The 24,042-nt window shown below is 43.2% G+C and overlaps 1 protein-coding gene across 1 annotated transcript in view; it reads left to right on the top strand.

The window, feature by feature from the left end:
* The window catches only part of LOC115467117 (la-related protein 4B-like), a 361,916-nt gene that overhangs the window by 273,840 nt on the left and 64,034 nt on the right, over positions 1-24,042 (top strand). The window lies entirely within an intron of this gene.

Below are 24,042 nucleotides of genomic sequence, written 5' to 3'. Positions count from 1 at the left end.
TCAATCGACAAAGATCTGGGGCTCCACGCAAAATCTCACCTCGTGGGGTATCCTTGATCATGAGGAAGGTTAGAAATCAGCCTACAACTACAAGGGGGGAACTTGTCAATGATCTCAAGGCAGCTGGGACCACTGTCACCACGAAAACCATTGGTAACACATTACGACATAACGGATTGCAATCCTGCAGTGCCCGCAAGGTCCCCCTGCTCCGGAAGGCACATGTGACGGCCCGTCTGAAGTTTGCCAGTGAACACCTGGATGATGCCGAGAGTGATTGGGAGAAGGTGCTGTGGTCAGATGAGACAAAAATTGAGCTCTTTGGCATGAACTCAACTCGCCGTGTTTGGAGGAAGAGAAATGCTGCCTATGACCCAAAGAACACCGTCCCCACTGTCAAGCATGGAGGTGGAAATGTTATGTTTTGGGGGTGTTTCTCTGCTAAGGGCACAGGACTACTTCACCGCATCAATGGGAGAATGGATGGGGCCATGTACCGTACAATTCTGAGTGACAACCTCCTTCCCTCCGCCAGGGCCTTAAAAATGGGTCGTGGCTGGGTCTTCCAGCACGACAATGACCCAAAACATACAGCCAAGGCAACAAAGGAGTGGCTCAGGAAGAAGCACATTAGGGTCATGGAGTGGCCTAGCCAGTCACCAGACCTTAATCCCATTGAAAACTTATGGAGGGAGCTGAAGCTGCGAGTTGCCAAGCGACAGCCCAGAACTCTTAATGATTTAGAGATGATCTGCAAAGAGGAGTGGACCAAAATTCCTCCTGACATGTGTGCAAACCTCATCATCAACTACAGAAGACGTCTGACCGCTGTGCTTGCCAACAAGGGTTTTGCCACCAAGTATTAGGTCTTGTTTGCCAGAGGGATTAAATACTTATTTCCCTCTGCAGAATGCAAATAAATTCATATACTTTCCACAATGTGATTTTCCGGATTTAATTTGTGATGTGCTATCTCTCACTGTTACCAATAACCTACCCTTCAATTATGGGCTGCTCATGTCTTTGTCAGTGGGCAAACTTACAAAATCAGCAAGGGATCAAATACTTATTTCCACCACTGTATCTGTAGCCAGAATTCTTTTGGGTCTGTTTGGCCTCTGGTGCTGTAGGTAGTGTGTTCTTGTATATGATATGATTCCTCCTTCCGCCATTTTAGGAATAGGTTTAGTTTGTAGTGATGGGTACAAGGTGTCTCTGACCATTTGGTATCTGTTGTTATGTTGTGGACAGTTTGTGGGAGAGGAGGTCAATGTATGCCCTTTAGTGTGGGTAGCTTGCATTAGTGGCCATTTGAGATCCCATGAATGGAGGAATTCCATGCAATCTTTTGCATGAGTAGAGTTTGGGTCTTCAAGGTGGAGGTTTATGTCACCTAGTATTAATATGTTGGAGTGGTTACCAAATGTTTGAAATGAAGTCCATGAAGTTGGTATTATGACTGGGGATGTGAGCCCTTGTGCCCCGACTGAGCACGGCGAAGATGGAGTGCACCGCACTCGGTCAGGCAGCCAGACAACCCCTAGCTTCACCTGCACTTAGCCACTATTCTCCAAGAGTTGAGCCCCTGGGTTCAAGCGGCCGGCAGGACTTCCGGAAACGGCGGGGTTGCAGGACCACCGACCAGACAGGTAGCCAACAGACACAGTCCAAGAGCCAGGAAAACAGTAGAGCTGAGAATAGTCAAAACACAGTCCAGGGTCAGAGGCAGGCAGCAACACAACACATGGTCAGGAAACAAGCCAAGGTCTGGAACACCGAAAATACTGGAAACAGGATAACCGACAAGGAACATGGATGTGGACCGAAGCAACGAAGGGCTGGAGGCGGTGCCTTAAGTAGGGAAGGAATTAGGCTCAAGTATGTGCAGCTGATCCAAGATGGCTGCCCCCATCAGCAGAGTAGCACAACGCCCAAATATGGGCTTCCTTCCTGTTCTCATATACAAGATGGCTTCCCCCTCCTGAGCTAGCCAAGATGGCTGCTGTCCTTGATCCAACCAAGATGATGGCTACCAGACACAGGAAACAGAAACAGACCCATCCTGGGGAACTACATCCAAAATAGCCAGCTATCTCTGCTGGACCGTGCTTCGCCGGCGAATCGGCCGCACAGGCCTGGAACCAGGTGAGGAACGTAACAGTATTCCCCCCCCCCCCCCCCCCCCCCCCGGAAGCCTCTCCCTGGCCCGGGCCAAGTAGGATGAAGAGAATGGTACTCACGGACCAGGTCTGGAGCCATGGACATTGGTTGCTGATTCCCAGGAGTTGTCCTCTGGTCCGAAATGCTTCCAGGACAGCAAGTAGAACAGCTTCCCACCACGCAGCTTTGAATCCAGGATCCGGTCCACTTCATACTCAGGGTCCGGATCATTCTCAGGCACAATTACCTTCTTGGGCTCCGGATGCCACTTGGACCTGTGGAAAGGCTTCAGGAGAGATACATGGAACGCATTGTGCATCTGGAGTTGACTGGGTAGGTGCAACCGGTATGTCACTGCTCCTATCCTGGAGCGCACAGCAAATGGTCCAATGAACCGGGGAGCAAACTTCAGAGAGGGGAGCCTCAACTTCAGGTATCGGGTACTTAACCTTACCTTCTCTCCCGGCAGAAACGTGGGAGCCGCTTGTCTCCGGCGGTCATAAGTCTCCTTGGCCTTGATTGCTGCCCGTCTCAGCTGTTCTTGGACCTTCCTCCAGGCATCCTGGAGTACACGAACTGTGGGTTGTACCTGAGGTGGAACCTCCGCAGGAGAAATGGGCGGAGGTAGACGCGGATGGCGTCCATAGATGGTGTTGAACGGGGTAGTCCGTGAGGCTGAATGCAGACTGTTGTTGTAGGTGAACTCCGCCCAGGGCAATAGAATGGCCTAATCATCCTGGCGCTCATTTGAGTAAGCCCAGAGGAAAGCCTGTACCATCTGGTTGACCCGCTCCACCATACTGTTGATCTGAGGGTGGTAGGCAGATGAAAATAGTGTAGTCACCCCAAAAGCTGAGCACAAGGCTCTCCAGAAATGTGAGGTGAACTGTGAGCCCCATCGCTAATGATCCTCAGTGGTAGTCCATGGAGCCGGAAGATGTGAGTGATGAAGCTAGCGGCAAGGTTGGCAGCAGTGGGTAAGGACTTCATAAGAATGTTGTGGGCCATCTTGGAAAACCAATCAATCACCACCCAGATGACCGTGTTGCCCTGCGAAGGCGGCAGATCCGTGATAAAATCCATAGACAAGTCCTTTCATGGCTGCTGTGGTACTGGCATGGGTTGCATAAGACCCCACTGTTTTTGATGGGAACTCTTAGTTTTGGCGCACACCAGACAGGTGGACACATACTGCAGTACATCTTGCGCCATCTGAGGCCACCAGTAGGACCGGGAAATGAGATGGAGGGTCTTGTGAAACCTGAAATGCCCGGCGAACTCGGAAGCGTGCCCCCAGCCGAGCACCTTCCTACGGAGACCCACCGGCACCGCCTTCCGACATGCGGCACTGGCCCCGGGCATGGAGGGAATACAGGCTGGATTCAGCATCGGGTAGGGTTCCTCCTGGTCCTCGGGAGCCTCAAAACTGCGAGAGAGGGCATCCGCCTGGACGTTCTCCCCCAGCCTGAAGATCAGATGGAAGTCAAACCGGGCAAAGAACAGCGACTACCGCGCCTGGCGAGGATTCAGTCTGGTGGCATTCTGTAGATACAGTAGATTCTTGTGATCAGTTATTATAGTCACTGGATGCGCAGCTCCCTCTAGCAAGTATCGCCACTCCTCAAAAGCCAATTTAAGTGCCAGCAGCTCCCGATCACCCACCGTATAGTTCCGCTCCGCGGGGGTGAACTTGCGAGAAAAGAAAAAACATGGATGTTTCTTCCCGGCTGCCGACGTCTGGGAGAGTACTGCCCCTACTCCCAAGGAGGATGCAACCACCTCTAACAGGAAAGGCTGAGTCGGATCCGGACTGCGGAGTACCGGGGCAGAAAGGAAGGCTTTCTTCAGGGTGTCGAACGCTGCGAATGCTTCCGGCGTCCAATTCCTCGTATCAGTGCTCTTCCTCGTGAGGGCCGTCAGAGGAGCTGTGATAATGGAATAGTTCTGGATGAACTGCCGGTAGTAGTTCGCGAACCCCAGGAACCTCTGCAAGGCTCGCAGACCCTGGGGAGCCAGCCAGCCTCGAATCGCCGTCACCTTACCCGGATCTATCTGTAAGCCGGTGGAAGCCCAGGAAGGGCAGACTCTGTTGGTGGAATGCACATTTCTCCAACTTGGCATACAGCCGATGCTCTCGAAGGTGCTGGAGCACTGTGCGGACATGGGTGACGTGCTATGACAGAGTAGGGGAAAAAATCAGAATATCATCCAGATAGACAATCACAGAGGAGTAGAGTAAGTCTTGAAAAATGAAATTCACAAAATTCTGGAAGACCGCTGGGGCATTGCAGAGGCCAAATGGTATTACCCGGTATTTGAAGTGCCCTTTGTGGGTATTAAAGGCCGCCTTCCACTCATCTCCCTTCCAGATCCGCACCAGGTTGTAGGCCCCACGCAGATCCAACTTGGTGAATATCTTGGCCCCTTGAAGTCGGTCAAATAGTTCCGGGATGAGTGGAAGCGGATACCGGTTCTTGATGGTAATTTTATTCAACCCCCGGTAGTCAATGCACGGGCGGAGCGACCCATCCTTCTTTGAGACAAAGAAGAATCCGGCCCCAGCTGGCGAAGTGGAGGCTTGGATGAATCCTTTGTGAAGATTTTCTTGGATGTAATCCCTCATGGCTCGGGACTCTACCCGAGACAAGGTATAAAGGTGTCCCCTGGGGGGATTAGCTCCTGGCAGCAAGTCAATGGCGCAGTCGAAAGACCGATGAGGAGGAAGCGTGTCAGCCGCCCGGGCACTGAACACATCATGGAAATCTTGATAGTCCTTAGGCAGCCCGGGCGACCCTTCCTGGGAGGTCTGGAGCTGAGCAGAGCAGATAGGCATGGGAGGCTTGACCTGCTGGAGACAGTTCTGGGCACACCGGGAACCCCATTGTCCGATCTCACCGGTGGACCAGTCGATAACCGGAGCATGTAGACGGAGCCAAGGCAACCCACTGGGTGAGTGGCTCGAGCGAGCACCAGGAACTGGATCTCCTCCTGATGTAGCGCCCCCATCTGCAGATGTAGGGGTGAGGTGATCCCGGGTGATGGTCCGGGGCAGACTATTCCCCTGGATGGAGGTGACCCGAAGCACCGGTTGGCAGGGCACCGTGGAGACACCCAACTGCGACAGGAATTTGGCATCAATGAAGTTTCCTCCGGCCCCGGAGTCCAGCAAGGCCCTCGTATGAACCTGACGCCCTTCTCCTTGGAGCAGTACGGGAACAGAGTAAGTTGTCAGGAAGGGATGCCAACCGACCCAGAGCCACTCCCTTCACGGGGCTTGGGTCGAAGCATTTCCCGACTCTCCAGGCTTATTTGGGCAGGCATCCATCAGGTGGCCCGGTTGGCCACAGTATAGGCACAAATGGTTCCTCCGGCGGTACGCCCTCTCTTGTCTGGATAACCGATGCCGTCCCAGTATCATGGGCTCCTCTTCAGTTCTTTCCGAACCTTCGTCAAGAACCCGGGGCATCTCCGGTCGGCGCGGACGGAACCTGGGTCTCTGAACGGCCTGCTGAGTAGTCCTCTCCTGGGCTCGTTCCAATCAGAGAGGTAGTGTATGGAGTCCGTTCGTGGTTTCCATTCCTTGTCGTATATCTGTAGCCAGAATTCTTTTGGGTCTGTTTGGCCTCTGGTGCTGTAGGTAGTGTGTTCTTGTGTATGATATGATTCCTCCTTCCGCCATTTTAGGGATAGGTTTAGTTTGTAGTGATGGGTACAAGGTGTCTCTGACCATTTGGTATCTGTTATTAATATGTTGTGGTCTGTGGACAGTTTGTGGGAGAGGAGGTCAATGTATGCCCTTTAGTGTGGGTAGCTTGCATTAGTGGCCATTTGAGATCCCATGAATGGAGGAATTCCATGCAATCTTGTGCATGAGTAGAGTTTGGGTCTTCAAGGTGGAGGTTTGTCACCTAGTATTAATATGTTGGAGTTAGTTACGCAAATGTTTGAAATGAAGTCCATGAAGTTGGTGTTATGACTGGGGATGTGAGCCCTTGTGCCCCGACTGAGCACGGCGAAGATGGAGTGCATCGCACTCGGTCAGGCAGCCAGACAACCCCTAGCTTCACCTGCACTTAGCCACTATTCTACAAGGGTTGAGCCCCTATGTTCAAGCGGCCGGCAGGACTTCCGGAAACGGCGGGGTTGCAGGACCACCGACCAGAAAGGTAGCCAACAGACACAGTCCCAAGAGCCAGGAAAACAGTAGAGCTAAGAATAGTCAAAACACAGTCCAGGGTCAGAGGCAGGCAGCAACACAACACGTGGTCAGGAAACAAGCCAAGGTCTGGAACACCGAAAATACTGGAAACAGGATAACCGACAAGGAACACGGATGTGGACCACGACCTCTATGCAGCAGAAGCCGAAGCAACAAAGGGCTGGAGGCAGTGCTTTAAGTAGGGAAGGAATTAGGCTCAAGTATGTGCAGCTGATCCAAGATGGCTGCCTCCATCAGCAGAGTAGCACAACGCCCAAATATGGGCTTCCTTCCTGTTCTCATATACAAGATGGCTTCCCCCTCCTGAGCTAGCCAAGATGGCTGCTGTCCTTGATCTAACCAAGATGACGGCTGCCAGACACAGGAAACAGAAACAGACCCATCCTGGGGAACCACATCCAAAATAGCCGGCTATCTCTGCCGGACAGTGCCTCGCCGGCAAATCGGCCGCGCAGGCCTGGACCCAGGTGAAGAATGTAACAGTTGGAGATATATGGATATTCGCTAATTGTCATTCCCTAGTTAGTGTGTGTGTGTTATGGCCTTTCCAGTTTGTTGATGGTGTCCCCAAGTAGGAATTCTTCCTTTGTTTTGGTGATAGTTGGTTTGGTGAGCTGTGGAGTGTTTGATCAATGTTTGATGACTCTGTAAGATGGGTATGATATTGTTTACTGCGAGTGGGGTGGAAAATGTTAAGTGAAACAGCCTATTTGCGGATGATACTAAGATTTGCAACAGAGTGGGCACCCGGGAGGGAGTGGAAAGCATGAAAAGGGATCTGAGGAAGCTAGAAGAATGGTCTAAGGTTTGGCAATTAAAATTCAATGCGAAGAAATGCAAAGTGATGCATTTAGGGAGTAGAAACCCACGAGAGACTTATGTGTTAGGCGGTGAGAGTCTGATAGGTACTGAGGGGGAGAGGGATCTTGGGGTGATAGTATCCGAGGATCTGAAGGCGACGAAATAGTGTGACAAGGCGGTGGCCGTAGCGAGAAGGTTGCTAGGCTGTATAGAGAGAGGTGTGATCAGCAGAAGAAAGGAAGTGTTGATGCCCCTGTACAAGTCGTTGGTGATGCCCCATCTGGAGTATTGTGTTCAGTTTTGGAGGCCGTACCTTGCGAAGGATGTTTAAAAAATGGAAGCGGTGCAAAGAAAAGCTACGAGAATGGTATAGGATTTGCGTTCCAAGATGTATGAGCAAAGACTTGCTGACCTGAACATGTATACCCTGGAGGAAAGGAGGAATAGGGGTGATATGATACAGACATTCAAATACTTGAAAGGTATTAATCCGCAAAAAAAATCTTTTTCGGAGATGGGAAGGCGGTAGAACGAGAGGACATGAAATGAGATTGAAGGGGGGCAGACTCAAAAAAGATGTCAGGAAGTATTTTTTCACGGAGAGGGTGGTGGATGCTTGGAATGCCCTCCCGCGGGAGGTGGTGGAGATGAAAACTGTAACGGAATTCAAGCATGCGTGGGATATGCATAAAGGAATCCTGTGCAGTAGGAATGGATCCTCAGAAGCTTAGCCGAAATTGGGTGGCGGAGCAGGTGGGGGAAGAGAGGTTGGTGGTTGGGAGGCGAGGATAGTGGAGGGCAGACTTATACGGTCCGTGCCAGAGCCGGTGATGGGAGGCGGGAAATACTGCTGGGCAGACTTGTACGGTCTGTGCCCTGAAAAAGGCAGGTACAAATCAAGGTAAGGTATACACATATGAGTTTATCTTGTTGGGCAGACTGGATGGACCATGCAGGTCTTTTTCTGCCGTCATCTACTATGTTACTATGAATCCTGTTCAGAAGGAATGGATCCTCAGGAGCTTAGTCAAGTTCGGGAGGCGGGGATAGTGCTGGGCAGACTTATACGATCTGTGCCAGAGCCGGTGGTGGGAAGCGGGTCTGGTGGTTGGGAGGCGGGGATAGTGCTGGACAGACTTGTACGGTGTGTGCCAGGGCTGGTGGTTGGGAGGCGAGGATAGTGCTGGGCAGACTTATACGGTCTGAGGCGGGGCTGGTGGTTGGGAGGCGGGGATAGTGCTGGGCAGACTTATACGGTCTGTGCCCTGAAGAGCACAGGTACAAATCAAAGTAGGGTATACACAAAAAGTAGCAAATATGAGTTATCTTGTTGGGCAGACTGGATGGATCGTGCAGGTCTTTTTCTGCCGTCATCTACTATGTTACTATGTAATTATCTTAAAATGTTTTCTTGTTATTTTACTATTATGCTTTATCATTATCATGTAACCCAAAATCCTCTGTAATACCAATTGCCTATTCTCTTCTCATTTCCACTATTCATGATGTATTGTAAGCCACATTGAGCCTGCAAAGAGGTGGGATAATGTGGGATACAAATGCAACAAAATAAATAAAATAAATTGTATTTATCCCAGAGTACTAATAGAATTGTGTATTGTACTTGTGAACAATTGTTAGTAATATGTCATTTATCTTTAAAATCAAGCATGGTACCGGAAAATTGGAGGGTGGCCAATGTAACACCTATTTTTTAAAAAGGTTCCAGAGGAGATCCGTGAAATTATAGACCAGTGAACCTGACAAAATGGTAGAGACTATTATAAAGAACAAAATTACAGAGCATATTCAAAAGCATGGATTAATGAAACAAAGCCAACATGGATTTAGTGAAGGTGTGAACAAACATGTGGATAAAGGTGAGCCGGTTGATATTGTGTATCTGGATTTTCAAAAGGCGTTTGACAAAGTACCTCATGAAAGGCTCCAGAGGAAATTAGAGAGTCATGGGATAGGAGGTAGTGTTCTATTGTGGATTAAAATCGGGTTAAAAGGAAACAGAGTAAGGTTAAATGGTGAGTATTCTCAATGGAGAAGGGTAGAGAGTGGGGTTCTGCAGGGGTCTTTGCTGGGACCGCTGCTTGTTATATTTATAAATGATCTAGAAATGGGAGTAACTAGTGAGGTAATTAAATTTGCTGAGAACACAAAGTTATTCAAAGTTGTTAAATTGCAAGAGGATTGTGAAAAATTACAAGAGGACCTTACGAAACCGAGACTGGGCATGTAAATGACAGATGACGTTTAGTGTGTGCAAGTGCAAAATGATGCATGTGAGAAAGAGGAACCCAAATTATAGCTACTTAATCCAAGGTTCCACATTAGGAGTCGCCGACCAGGAAAGGGATCTAGGTGTCATTGTTGATGGTTTGTTGAAACCTTCTGCTCTGTGTGCGGCTGTAGCTAAGAAAGCAAATAGAATGTTAGGTGGTTTTAGGAAAGAATGGAAAACAAAAATATACAAAGTCCACATCAATAAGAACTGAGATGTGAAAGATACATAAACAAAGAGAAATCAAGTTAATCCATCCACAAACATTACCAAACTATAAGACCAATTATCTATCATAATTTTAAGCAAGACAAATCTACACAGTGCAAAAGTGGCACCCAATGCTATAGTTCTATTTTTCATCTGCAGAAAGTTTGGGCAGAAGACTGAGTTTGAGTAATTGTGGATGCAATTTCATGTGTAAAACGATTTGGAAATAACCCCTGACACAGCACCAGCGAAACGGGGGCTCCCTGTCGGGTTAAGAAGTGGAGAGTATCGCCTTGAGAGGAACACTAGAGTGACATAATTAAGCTAAGTGATTTCTGGCAATATCTTCTTGATGTATTTGCATTCTACAGAAAAACGGAAGAATTAGCACAGCTAATAGTAGTATACAGAATATTGATTTACAATATTGTGGACACACACAAAGTAGGCAGTAGTGCATATAGAGCACTTTGAGACTAGAAATTTAGAAATAAGCACTAAGTAGTGGAGGTTTTTTTTTTTTTTTTGAAGCTACGTGAAGGCACGCCGAGCTCACGTCTTATAGTCTGCGAAGTCGGGCTGGCTGGGTGGCGACTCTGAAGCTTTTTTCTCCACTTTAAAAACACACACGATCGAGCTGATAATTGAGTGGGTGTTCCACATCAGAGTTACACAGCTAGTGTGAGTCTGTGTGAGGAATTTCATTTACTAAACAGAGCTTGAGTGAATTATTAAAATTTAATACCAAGAAGTGTAGAGTGATGCACTTGGGGTGCAGAAACCCAAAAGAGAGATACTGGATGCTTTTATTTTACTCCATGGTACAATCGCACATCGAATACTGTTCAATTCTGGTTGCCATATCTCAAAAAAGATATAGTGGAATTAGAAAAGGTACAGAGAAGGGTGACAAAAATGATAAAGGGGATGGGACGACTTCCCTATGAGGAAAGGCTAAAGTGGTTAGGGCTCTTCATCTTGGAGAAAAGGTGGCTAAGGGGACATATGATATAGAGGTCTTTAAAACAAGGAGTGGAGTGGAACAGGTAGACGTGAATCGATTGTTTACTCTTTCCAAAAATACAGGACTAGGGGTCACGCAATGAAGCTACAAAGTAGTATACTTAAAAACGAATCAGAGAAACGTTTTCTTCACTCAACGGTGTAATTAAACTCTGGAATTTGTTGCCAGAGAATATAGTAAAAGCAGCGGGGTTTAAAAAAGGTTTGGATGGCTTCTTAAAGTAAAAGTCCATAGATCGTTATTAAAATGGACTTGGGGAAAATCCTGCTTGTTTCTAGGATAAGCAGCATAAAATGTGTTGTATTTTTTTGGGATCTTGCTAGGAACTTGTGACCTGGATTAACCACTGTGGGAAACAGGATGCTGGGCTTGATGGACCTTCGGTCTGTCCCGATATGGCAATTCTTATGTACTTATAAATTACATAGAGGCATATTTTCAAAGCACTTAGCCTTCCAAAATTCTATAGGTTTCTATGGAACTTTGGAAGGCTAAGTGCTTTGGAAAAAAAGCCTCATAGTGTTCTATAATTTGTGTGAAATGTGCACCATACCCCATATCCTGCCAGTAATTCGCCTATGTGTGCACTCACCTTCAGACTGTTCCTTTACCCTTAGAATCCATTGTATAGATTTAGCATATAACCTAATCATTTGCATTTACGTGCATGTTTATATATACAGTATTCTGGTAGTGAACACACATTCTTTGTGCCTAATTGTTGGTGCTTAATTTATAGAATTGCCCCATTGTGTCTTCCTATGCTGTGTCTAAAGATAATCTATTTATTGGGACTTATTAATCACTTTAATGAAGAGAGGCATCTGAGGCAATCAGCTATAAAGATGGAAGAATATATGCTCTGAGTTATGTTAGAAAGACAGGTTACAGGGTTTTAGCTTTAAGATAAAATTGTTTGATTTTGGTATTTCATACAAAGTAAGGGAAAATGTGCTTAAAGCACCATTTTTAACAGAAAATGCACTTAAAAGAATGTTGGTTAAGAAGCTGCTGATGAACTTAAAATTCCTTTTTAGATTTGATTATTCATAAAAGGTTGATTTGTTTCTTTATCTTCATATATAGGAAGCCTACTAATAAAATAGACTTACACTACCAGTAAGTCAACATTCTAAAACTAAGTTGTCAGTGGGGCAATTTCAACAAGAATCTATATATCAGACTGATGAGATGACAGGTTTTTAGCTAGGTAGTACCACATGTAATGCTAGTTTCTTTTGAGATTGGAATACCAATAAGGATGTGATGTTGTAGTGCTGCTAGGGAAAAACATGTTATCATCTACACATTGTCTCTTTTTGTCCCTTTTTGATGATAGAATATTTATTTTCACTGTTTGGAGGTTTGATTCTTCTAACATTGCTTTTTCTATGATGGGGTTTGGTCCTCTCCTATGTTCTGAATATTGGTCTCCAGTTGGGTATTTGAGTTTTCTTTGGCCCAGTGTTTCTTAGCATAGAGTTTGAATCTTTGCTGCCCTGATGCTTCATTTCTAAAAGGTTCCATATGATTCCTTCATTGAAGTTGTATAAGAATTTCTTTTTGCACCAACTGATAGATGCAACTACTTTGACAGCTATAGTTTTCCATATTTTCACATTAACAAAAATTCATTATACATGGTCAGGCTACACAATGGTGTTGTATTTGTTCTTACCCAAATGTCAGGAGCAAATGTGTCAAAATTCTGAGGAGGTCTTTTTCTAAGCTGTGTTAACTTTTTTAGGTCTCAGTAGAAATCATCTGGCAAACGCCGAGGCACCCATAGGAATATAATGGGTGTCTTGGTGTTTACCACCAGCTGCTTTCTACGATGAGCTAAAAACACTACAGCATCTTAGTAAAAGACCCCCTGAATTACTTAAAGGGTTATAACACCTAAAATCATTTTCAAGAAAATCACATCACTCAGCACATAATGAAAACACACAATACAAGGACACAACTATAGAGAAGATATTTCTCTTAGATTATTTAAACACCTACACTTCTACCAGTTTTTTTTCTGTTTTTGTTATTTTGAAATGATCTGAATCCTGTATGAAAATAGAGAATTTTCTTTTGCTTCTTGAAACAATCTGTATTTACTCAAAATAGGCTGTATTGGGACACTGTGGATGTTTGTTTTCTTTTAAATTCACACTCATTTTGAACTATTTGATTTTTGTGTGTTAAAAAGACACATTAATATTGACACCAGCTTGGATAAATGATTATGGCTCTTTGAATTGCAGTATTAGGAGCTGTTTTTGGTAAAATGACATTTTATGAGAACCTGATATACATATGAATATAAAAATGCCTTGGGTTTAAATAACCAATATTTTGTTACTGGATGTTTTCATCATACCATTTAGCTATTCATAGGCTTGTTTTGCTTTCCTAGGAACTTTGTCATTAGTTTTGTTTTTCCTTAGATTTGAGATTTGTAAGTAGCTATAGTTTTGCCTTTTTTTGTATAAAATGAGCACTAAAATCGGGGAGCGGTCAAGATGGCGGCACGCTTTCTTCGCGGCTGAAACACCTCGAGCTGAGCTGCGTGTAATCTTTTCCCCCCATTATGCCTCACACTAAGCGGAAGGGTCTGGTCAAAGCTGGAGCCTCAGCGAACAGAACCTCTTCTCCTTCTCAGACCAGCATCGAGAAATTCGCCGTGAGGAAGCCTGATCGAGATACCGATGGGACTCCCGCTGCCACAGGAGGAGGAGAACCCTGTGACTTGGGATTGGATACCATCTTATCTCCCCCGGAGCGCAATCCACCGCCTCCGCCCGAAGGCTTTTTTTCTTCGGCAGGAATAATTGCACCGCAAGTCGGCGATAAATGTTCCTGGATGAGAGGCTCGGAGGAAAATCAAGCTGACAGAGGTCCGAGGCCTTTGGGCCTAAGGGCTGAAAGAAAATCTTCAATAACAAGACCGGAGTCGGTTAGTTTGGAGAGCATATGGGAAGCTCTCCAAAAGTTAGATACCAAGCTGACCAACTCTATGGCGGAAATAACGACTTTTGTGAGTACTATCGAAACTCTTTCTAAATCTTTTGAGACTTGCAAAATAGACTCTACTAATCAAATGAAAGCTATAAATGTAGAGGTGAAAAAACTTCAAGATGTTTCTACTATGACTATTAAGGATAAAAATGTGATTGATAGAAGAATTGAGCAAATAGAAAACTTTAATCGCAGATTAAATTTACGTTTCTTGAACTTTCCTTATACGTTTGGAATTGCAACATTAGATGTTTTTAAAAAATATCTCATAGAAATACTGGGATATTCCCCTGAACATATACCGCCAATTAATCGCATTTTTTATGCGCCTACAAAAAAGATCCCAGAAGCAGACTTGGATAAAAACCCTCAACAACTTCAACAACTTGATGAAAGAGATCTAAATTTAAATCTGTCAGATTCTTGACTCATCCATGTCTGAAAACTCTGAAAGGAAGACTCTAATAGTCTCACTTGTTTTTGAGCAAGATGTAGAAGCTATAAAAAGGCTTTTCTTTCGAAAATCAAAGACTCCATTCTGTGGGAAACAGATATGGATGTATCCAGATGTGACCAGGCAAACTCAAGAAAGAAGAAAAGCGTTCTTGACCCTAAGGAAAGAAACACTCGCAATAGGAGCTCATTTTTACCTAAACTATCCTTGCAAATGTGTGATTAAGTACTTAGGGCTTAAATACATTTTCTTTCAACCAGAACATTTAAAAGCTTTTGTTGATCTTAAAAAGTTGGGAAAGGCTTGATATCTTTTTAAGTTTGATTGCCAATATAATGTTTGTTCAGGCTTATAGTGTGCTAAGCTATATTCATTATTACTTATTATTTTTCTATATATCTTCTGATAGCGTGACTCTCTCCCCACTATTAGTGGTCTAAAGAAGGCTAATATTTTTTCTTCAAATGTTTCATATTATTATGTGAATTAATGTAATAATTAATTGGATAGCCTGTATTGCCTATTCAAGTATTTGTGCTTGTAATTATAGATTGTTAATAAAGTAAAAATTAAAAAAAAAATGAGCACTAAAATCAATGAGATTGAATAGGGAAGTATAAATGTTTCGGTTTTATTCTATTTATTTTTATTATAATTGGGGATTATCTTTTTAAAAAAATTTACAGTGTGATCAAATTTCTAGGACACTTTCTGTTACAAAGAAGTGTAATACAACTAGTTGCACTCAAGACGATAAAGGTATATTATTACAAGATAAAGGTTGTTACAGTGAAGATAAATAGCACATTAAAGATAAAATACATTAAAAAGTGATGTAGCAGGAAGAGAGGAGGCTCTGCTCAGAAATAGTACTACTTTGAAGAAAGGCAAGGATAAACATATTTAAGTATTTATTGGCATATCTATAGTGGTGTGAAAAATCAGCTGGCTACTCAGTTGAGTTTGTGAATGCTATCCTTTTGTCAGAGGAGTAGGTTTCTGAATCAATTGACCAACAGAGATCTGCCATTTGAAAACTGACTGTTAGGTTTTGGATCTACAAAGTTACATGGTATTTGGTAACCATCATTTAATGAGTGCATACTCCTGATGCAGACCATACAGCTGAATCACAACATATGTCAAGTCATTTTGGAAGATGAGTAATAAAAGCCAGCAGCTCTGGTTATCTCTGTTTTTTGTGTCCTTTGCAGTGCGGAGATTGGTGGCTCTTCTGTTTTTGGTTCTGGCATTCATTTCATTTCCATTTTTAAGATTTAGGCTTATTTAGTGTTCTGTGAGTTCTTTTGCAATAGTTCTGTAAGGCTGTTTCTGTCATAAATGTTGCATATGTGAAACAGCATAAAACATGGGTACTGATCAACAGTATAAATTGCAGTTTCAATGTGGCTGAGCTGCTAATCATAGGTTATGTCCATGACATTATACAATTAAAGGTGTTTAATTTTTTTTAATGTGAGAGAAAATGAGCACTAGGATGTGTTTTAGCGATGGTTAGTATTTGGTAGGACAGCCTTTTACTCTTGCAAACTGCCTTGTACCATTCTGATGCTGAATAGACCAACTTTGAAAGACGGTGGCTGATGACCACTTGATTCCAGGCCACAGTATGAGTCCTTGTCAGCTCTTTGATGCAGAATGCCAGTTGGATATTTCCAGTGTTAGTTCATGCCACAAGGTCTTGATTGGATTTAAGTCTAGTGACTAGGTTGGCCAGTTGAGAGAGATCTCTCGATCTCTTTTTTTTTTTTTTTTTTTTTTAAATTAAGGCTTTTGAATCTACATTGAAATAAAATATCTCTGGAGAAATATACAAAGTCCACATCAATAAGAACTGAGATGTGAAAGATACATAAACAAAATAAACTAAGAGAAATCAAGTTAATCCATCCATAAACATTACCAACTATAAGACCAATTATCTATTACAATTTCAAGCAAGACAAATCTACACAGTGCAAAAGTGGCACCCAATGCTATAGTTCTATTTTTCATCTGCAGAAAGTTTGGGCAGAAGACGGAGTTTGAGTAATTGTGGATGCAATTTCATGTGTAAAACGATTTGGAAATAACCCCTGACACAGCACCAGCGAAACGGGGGGCTCCCTGTCTGGTTAAGAAGTGGAGAGTATCGCCTTGAGAGGAACACTAGAGTGACATTATTAAGCTAAGTGATTTCTGGCAATGTCTTCTTGATGTATTTGCATTCTACAGAAAAACGGAAGTATTAGCACTGCTAATAGTAGTATACAGAATATTGATTTACAATATTGTGGACACACACAAAGTAGGCAGTAGTGCATATAGAGCACTTTGAGACTAGAAATTTAGAAATAAGCACTAAGAAGTGGAGGTTTTTTTTTTTTTTTGAAGATACGTGAAGGCATGCCGAGCTCACGTCTTATAGTCTGCAAAGTCGGGCTAGCTGGGTGGCGACTCTGAAGCTTTTTTTCTCCACTTTAAAAACGTACAAGATCGAGCTGCTGATTGAGTGGGTGTTCCACATCAGAGTTACACAGCTAGTGTGAGTCTGTGTGAGGAATTTCATTTACTAAACAGAGCTTGAGTGAATTATTAGTTAAAATTTAATACCAAGAAGTGTAGAGTGATGCACTTGGGGTGCAGAAACCCAAAAGAGAGATACTGGAGAGTCATGAGATAGGAGGTAGTGTTCTATTGTGGATTAAAATCTGTTTAAAAGAAAACAAAGAGTAGGGTTAAATGGTCATTATTCTCAATGGAGAAGGGTAGTTAGTGGGGTTCCCCAGGGGTCTGTGCTGGGACTGCTGCTTTTTAACATATTTATAAATGACCTAGAGATGGGAGTAACTAGTGAGGTAATTCAATTTGCTGATGACACAAAGTTATTCAAAGTTGTTAAATCGCGGGAGGATTGTGAAAAATTACAAGAGGACCTTACGAGACTGGGAGACTGGGCGTCTAAATGGCAGATGACGTTTAATGTGAGCAAGTGCAAAGTGATGCATGTGGGAAAGAGGAACCCGAATTATAGGTACGTCTTGCAAGGTTCCACGTTAGGAGTCATGGACCAAAAAAGGGATCTAGGTGTCGTCGTCGATGATACGTTGAAACCTTCTGCTCAGTGTGCTGCTGCGGCTAAGAAAGCAAATAGAATGTTAGGTATTATTAGGAAAGGAATGGAAAACAAAAATAAGCATGTTATAATGCCTTTGTATCGCTCCGTGGTGCGACCGCACCTCGAATATTGTGTTCAATTGTGGTTGCCCTATCTCAAAAAAGATATAGTGGAATTAGAAAAGGTGCAGAGAAGGGTGACAAAAATGATCAAGGGGATGGGACGACTTCCCTATGAGGCAAGGCTAAAGCGGCCAGGGCTCTTCAGCTTGGAGAAAAGGTGGCTGAGGGGAGATATGATAGAGGTCTATAAAATAATGAGTGGAGTTGAACAGGTAGATGTGAAGCGTCTGTTCAAGCTTTCCAAAAATACTAGGAGTAGGGGTCATGCGATGAAGGTACAATGTAGTAAATTTAAAACAAATCGGAGAAAATTTTTCTTCGCTCAACTCTGGAATTCGTTGCCAGAGAATGTGGTAAAGGCTGTTAGCTTAGCGGAGTTTAAAAAAGGTTTGGACAGCTTCCTAAAGGAAAGGTCCGTAGACCGTTATTAAATGGACGGGGAAAATCCACTATTTCTGGGATAAGCAGTATAAAATGTCTTGTACTTCTTGGGATCTTGCTGGGTATTTGTGACCTGGATTGGCCACTGTTGGAAACAGGATGCTGGGCTTGATGGACCTTTGGTCTTTCCCAGTATGGCAGTACTTATGTACTTATGAATAGGAGGGGAGAGATTAGTAAGCTCGACTCAGGAGAGAGACCTTGGGGTGTTGGTGTCTGAGGATCTAAAGGTGAAGAAACAATGCGACAAGGCGGCGGCTGTGGCCAGAAAGATGCTAGGCTGCATAGAGAGAGGTGTAACCAGCAGAAGAAAGGAGGTATTGAAGCCTCTGTACAAGTCATTGGTGAGGCCCCACTTGGAGTATTGTGTTCAGTTTTGTAGGCTGTATCTTGCTAAAGATGTAAAAAGTCTGGAAGCGGTGCAAAGAAAAGCTACAAAAATGGTATGGGATTTGCATTGCAAACTGTACAAGGAGAGGCTTGCTGACCTGAACATGTATACCTTAGAGGAAAGGAGAAACAAGGGTAACATGATACAGACATTCAGATATTTGAAGCAAATGAACCTTTTTCGGAGACGGGAAGGCGGTAGAACTAGAGGACATGAATTGAGGTTGAAGGGGGGGCAGACTCAGGGACTAATGTCAGGAAGTATATTTTCACAGAGAGGGTGGTGGATATGTGGAATGCCCTCCCGCGGGAGGTGGTGGAGATGAAAATGGTAATGGAATTCAAACATGTGTGGGATAAACACAAAGGAATCCTGTTTAGAAGGAATGGTTCCGTGGAATCTTAGCGAAGATTGGGTGGCAACGCCAGAAATTGGTAAAACTGGAGCTGGGCAGACTTCTACAGTCTACGCCCTGATCGTGACTGAATAGATAGGGATGGGCTGGAGTGTAAATTTTAAGGGGCTTCGACATTAGCTTCAGAACTTAGTACAAGAACAGTGCTGGACAGACTTCTACGGTCTGTGCCCTGAGAAAGGCAAGGACAAATCAAACTCAGGTCTTTATCTGCCGTCAGTTACTATGTTACTATATCAAATCATATTCCCTTTCCCTCTGTTTCTAGCAGCCCTTGACCTAATTGACAGGCTTGAGTCTGAAATTAAGTTAAGAGGTGCCTGGCTTAAGTTTCCATTTTCCAATTATCATTTATATTTCTTTTCTCCTTGTTTTGAATTTGTCTTCCGTTATTGTGGACTTTAACACAATAGAGATTGTGTGAATAGATTTTTTTTCTTTAATGTGCTTGATTTTCTGGAGCTACTCTAGTATTGCTTTAATTATTTGGGCTTGTATTTATTACTTGCAAATGCATTAAGAACATACCTTTTCTCACATCTCAAGACCATTTTGAATACTTGCTCACTCAACTCTGTACTTCCTCTGTACTTTTGTCAGCAGCTTGTTCATGCTTTACATTCCTTCAGTCCACATTTCACACATCTTTAAATTAATGTAGATAAAGACATTGCCATGCCATGTCACAGATGACAAAACCACTACCTGAGTAGCTGAGAGAGGTGAAGTGAGCTTGCAATCAGAACTATGTAACTAGCTGGCCGAAGCTGGATCCACTTTATCTGCAGGATTTGATTCTACTTAACTTTATTATTTGCTAAGCAGTGGGCAATATGAAAGCATATCCAATGAACAAAATTAGTTGCCTTTGAATCAGGAGTGAACATTGTAACAGACCATGTATGACACATCTGCAGTTAGGTTAAAAAAAAAACAGCATTAAAGGCTGCTTATTTCAGACTTTTGCACACCACTGTTATTAGAAACTATCTTAGAATGTATACTAACCATTGTAAACCTGTCAGATAACTGAAACTTAAATATTCCATACTGTAATATCTGTAATCCCGGTAGCAAACCTTCGGGGGGAGGAGGGGGGGGGGGGTAGGCTCCCTTCAGCAGTCCACAAACAAAGTCCTTCCAGACAACACAGCTTTTAGTTCCAAACAGTTTATTTCCCTTCCTCCACAAATCTCAGTTCCTGGGGGTTAAAGTCCCATTCAGTTTCCAAAACAAAGCAAGAAGAAAAAAACTTCCCTTTAAATCCAAGTTCTCCCCCAGTTCAACAGCCTGGGTTTCAGTTTTAAAAGTCTTTCCGCTTGGGTGGTTGCAGAATGGCAGTACACAATCTTCTATAGAATGGACCTCAGCGACACTTGTTTGTGTGGTGGCGTTTCATATATTAAGAGATAAAAATACTCTTAACTCCCTTAATTCGCCTTTGCCACTTCACTGGTCCAAATTGCATTTTGCATTAAATCGCCAATATATAATTTTTTTTTCCAAACACTTTATTGAAAATTTTGAAAAAGGACAATTTACAGTAAAATGAAAAGGAGAGGAAAACAAGAAAGAGAGGGGAAAGGGGAAAAAAGTATATATCTAATATCAAATATTAACATTTCTTTTGACTCGTAACCACTTGTAACCACTTGCCTCCACCTACCCGCCTCTCTTCCTTCCCGTTCACATTAATTGATTTGATTTGCTTACTTTATTTATTTTTTGTCTATTAGATTGTAAGCTCTTTGAGCAGGGACTGTCTTTCTTCTATGTTTGTGCAGCGCTGCGTATGCCTTGTAGTGCTATAGAAATGCTAAATAGTAGTAGTACACCGCCCACAACACAGCTAATTGACTCCTGTGACCACCCACTGTGACCACCCACTGCCTTCAGTCTCTGCAACTCTGCCCCAAAGTACAATTACAGTCCATGTCAACTGGCTCCTCCAAACCTGGTGTGCTGGTCCCTCCAGACTCTCCTTCCTCCAAGCACTCCATTAACTCTGCTTCTCTGCTAGGCTGTTGGTTGGAGACCTCCTCCCCCTCCCAGGTGGAAGGAATCTTGTACTGATTTCTAACCCAAGGGAATTGAGCTTTGACATCCCTGCTCCCCCTTCTGGCCCTCGTCTGCCTTAGCAGCTGCTCTTTCCAGTCCTTTTCCCCCGCCCTTCCACGTGGGGGCCATACCGGGTTTTGGGACCTACCCCCCCCCCCCCCCCCGATCCCTTCTCTCAGGGCCTTGTGGGGAATGTAGTCTGGCCCCATACCTCCTCCTGACCTGCTTAGACCCTCCAACCTCCTTACAATACACACACTTGTTTCATTGACTCTTTAGTCAGTTAACTGTGTGTGTGTCTGCCTTTGGGTTGGCTCATTTCAAAAGTTGATGGGACAAGCTGAGCCAGGTCTGCTCCTCTCTTACACAAAGGCTGTTGGCTGAGCCAGCTGTACAGTCCTCCTCTCTATGGCCAATACCCACCTATCCATATACTTTTCATTTCAAGTGCCAAAGAGACAAAATCACAGACGTGGAAGGCAAACTTGCTCATAATCCTAAAGCTGTTTCCTCATTCTAACCCTGGAGTGAAAGGGAGAAGAGATGGTAAGAGAATTTGGAGCTTGGGGGGGAGGAAAGAAAGAAAGAAAGGAGGCAACCTTTAATATATGGGAGAATGGGTAAGTAGGGTGAAGAGGATGTGAAGATGGGAAAAGAAAGGGCAACTAAAGGGAGAGACAAAAAACAGCATGGAAGGAGGGAAGTGCAACAGTGAGAGGGGGGATACTTTTAGATGAGAAGAATAGCAAATATGGGGAGAGAAGCGTAGGAAGCTAGATATGGGGAAAATGGAAAGAGGGAAGTAAGAACGGGGGGGGGGGTACGGGTTAAGGGAGGAATGAAGTAATGGACAAAGAGGAGGACAGGTTACAAAATCTTTCTGTCAAATGTTTGGCAATTAAAACTGTTTTAGCCTAGCTAAGCTAAAGAAAAACTGGAGAGACAAAATGGCTTGGCAGCAGGACTGTGGATTTGGAAGCAATTTTGGATGGAGTCGAAGTCGGTAAAAATGTACCAATTCTGACTCCAGCTTCAAAATAAAAATTTACATTATATGATTTTATACTTGTATGGTAAATATAGGTTATATTTACTAGTACTTTAGATCAGGATAAATATAGAAGCTATATTTACCATACTTTAGATCCAATACAAAAAAAATATAAAGTCTAATATCAGTTGGAGTCGAACAGTACAAAAATAGAGGAGTTGGAGTTGAAGGTTTGGTGTACCGACTCCACAGCCGTGCTTGGCAGAGTGAAAAAAGGATGAAAAAGAAACTAGAATACAATGAGGAAGAAGTTAGAGAGGTGGGAATAATGCTGTGTGTACATGGAAGTGTAGGGAATGGTAGCAGCAGAGAGGCTGAAGAAATGATGGAAAATAGAAAAACATGAAAAAGAGAAGGCAGCATGAAAAGGACAGTGAGTCAGACTCCCCCCCCCCCCCCCAAAAAAAAAAAAAAAAAAAGCATGATTGAGGAAATATATAAAAATGTGAACACAAAGATTGAAAAAGTTTTATTTTACTTTTGACTTGAACTGTTTGGCGCCTAAAGCCAAGAAATACTTCTTAGATGGGTTTAGCAGCATCTTGTAAGCTATGCAGAATAGTATGTCAAGAACACTGTAAATTTTGTGTTTCTGCAAAAACAGTAAAAAATTGCAAAAGCATGGTGTACTTTTCAAAATGAAAAGAAATAAGAAAAGATATAATCAATTAAAGCAACATTTGTTTTTCTATGTCTGTCCATGTTGGCAGAAAAATGGAATGTTCCCTATGAAATCATCACTGATAAAAGGATCATTTAATTTTTAAACTACTTTCCTTTACATTCTCTTCCTGTATAAATATAAAAATAATTTAAATTTACCTTGGTAGTCTAATATGTCATGTTTTCTTTTAAATTCACATTTTATTTTTGGATTATTGGTCCATTGTATTTCTGAGAAAATTATTATGATAATTCAAAATAAAAAAACAACTTTCCACAAAATAGATGCAAACGTTAAACCCCTAATGTGTGGAAGTAAACACTCAATGACTCATTTTCCACTTTTTTTTTTATGGAGGAAGGCCTGATCAGTCAACAGTCAGAGGTTGCTTTACTTGATTGTGCACTGCAGTATCTCCTCATGACATGATTAAATATTATGACACCCACCAGACAGGACTTAACAAAGATCTGGGTTTTCTAGCCCATTATAAACCATAAAATTGTACCACTTTGTCACCTTCCTATCTCCATGCATATCTCCCTGTCCCTCATCCACCCGACCTTTCCTGTCTCTCACCTATCCACCCCCATCCTGTTAGACTGTCACTGAAATGCTTTGATGTTTCACTTATATATACTGTCATCAACCAACATTTGCTTATTTCCGATCTGATGAAGAAGGGCAACCTTCGAAAGCTAATCAAGAAATGTATTGTTTTGTCCAATAAAAAAGGTATCATCTTATTTTCCATGTTTTATTTTGTTTTATTTCTATTGATATCCTCATGACATGAATCAGTCATTGGCCAAAAAAGCTCCTATCATTAACACCATGCACAATTTTTATAAACAATGTGTAAAAAAAAAAAAAAAAAAAGTAAAGAAAGAAGTGGAGAATGATTCATTGAGTGTTTACTTCCAGACAGCAATTCTAGTTACCAGAGAACAATTCTTAACACCATGTTGTGCTCAGAGAGTTGCAGTGTGCTGAGCTATAAAATTGACTTTTAATGGATTTTCCTGCACAGGTACAGAGAAAACTAGTGACTTCTTAATATTGATTCTCCAAGGACAAGCAGGCTTGCATATTCTCACAAGTGAGTAGATGCCGATCCGCATCGCCTGGTCTGACATTTATTCCAAAGTAAAAAAAAAAAAAAATCAGAGCTTTGTGAAGCATGAGCTGTGCTTCGCTGTGCATACTCGAGTGCCTTCCCATCCGCCGCGAGAACACAGTTCCCTCAGTTTCATTTTTTTTTTTGCTTGAAGAGCAGCTGCGTCTTTTTCAGTCTCTCTTCACACGCCCAGTCTTACAGCTTTTTGAGTGCCGCCTTTCTTTTTGAGGTTTGTTTCCTTGTCTCAAAAAAAAAAACCTCTTAATTTCATAGTGATTTTTGCCTGCGTTAAATTTCCTTTATTTTCATTGAGGGCTGGTTTTAGGCCCTGACTCCGGTCGGGTAGTCCCTTCTTTTTTCGTGCCTTTGCCCCTTTTTTTCAGACACCATCGAGTCATTTGATTTGGCTAGCGTAGTCTTCCCCTCCATGTCCACGAAGACTCTCAGTAGCTTCAAGCATTGTACCCCATGCACCTGGATCATCTCGGGGAAGGG

The sequence above is a fragment of the Microcaecilia unicolor genome, chromosome 1, assembly GCF_901765095.1.
Source record: "Microcaecilia unicolor chromosome 1, aMicUni1.1, whole genome shotgun sequence".
Classification (NCBI taxonomy): domain Eukaryota; kingdom Metazoa; phylum Chordata; class Amphibia; order Gymnophiona; family Siphonopidae; genus Microcaecilia; species Microcaecilia unicolor.
The sequence above is the reverse complement of the archived record's forward strand: the minus strand, read 5'-3'. Positions and strand labels throughout refer to the sequence as shown.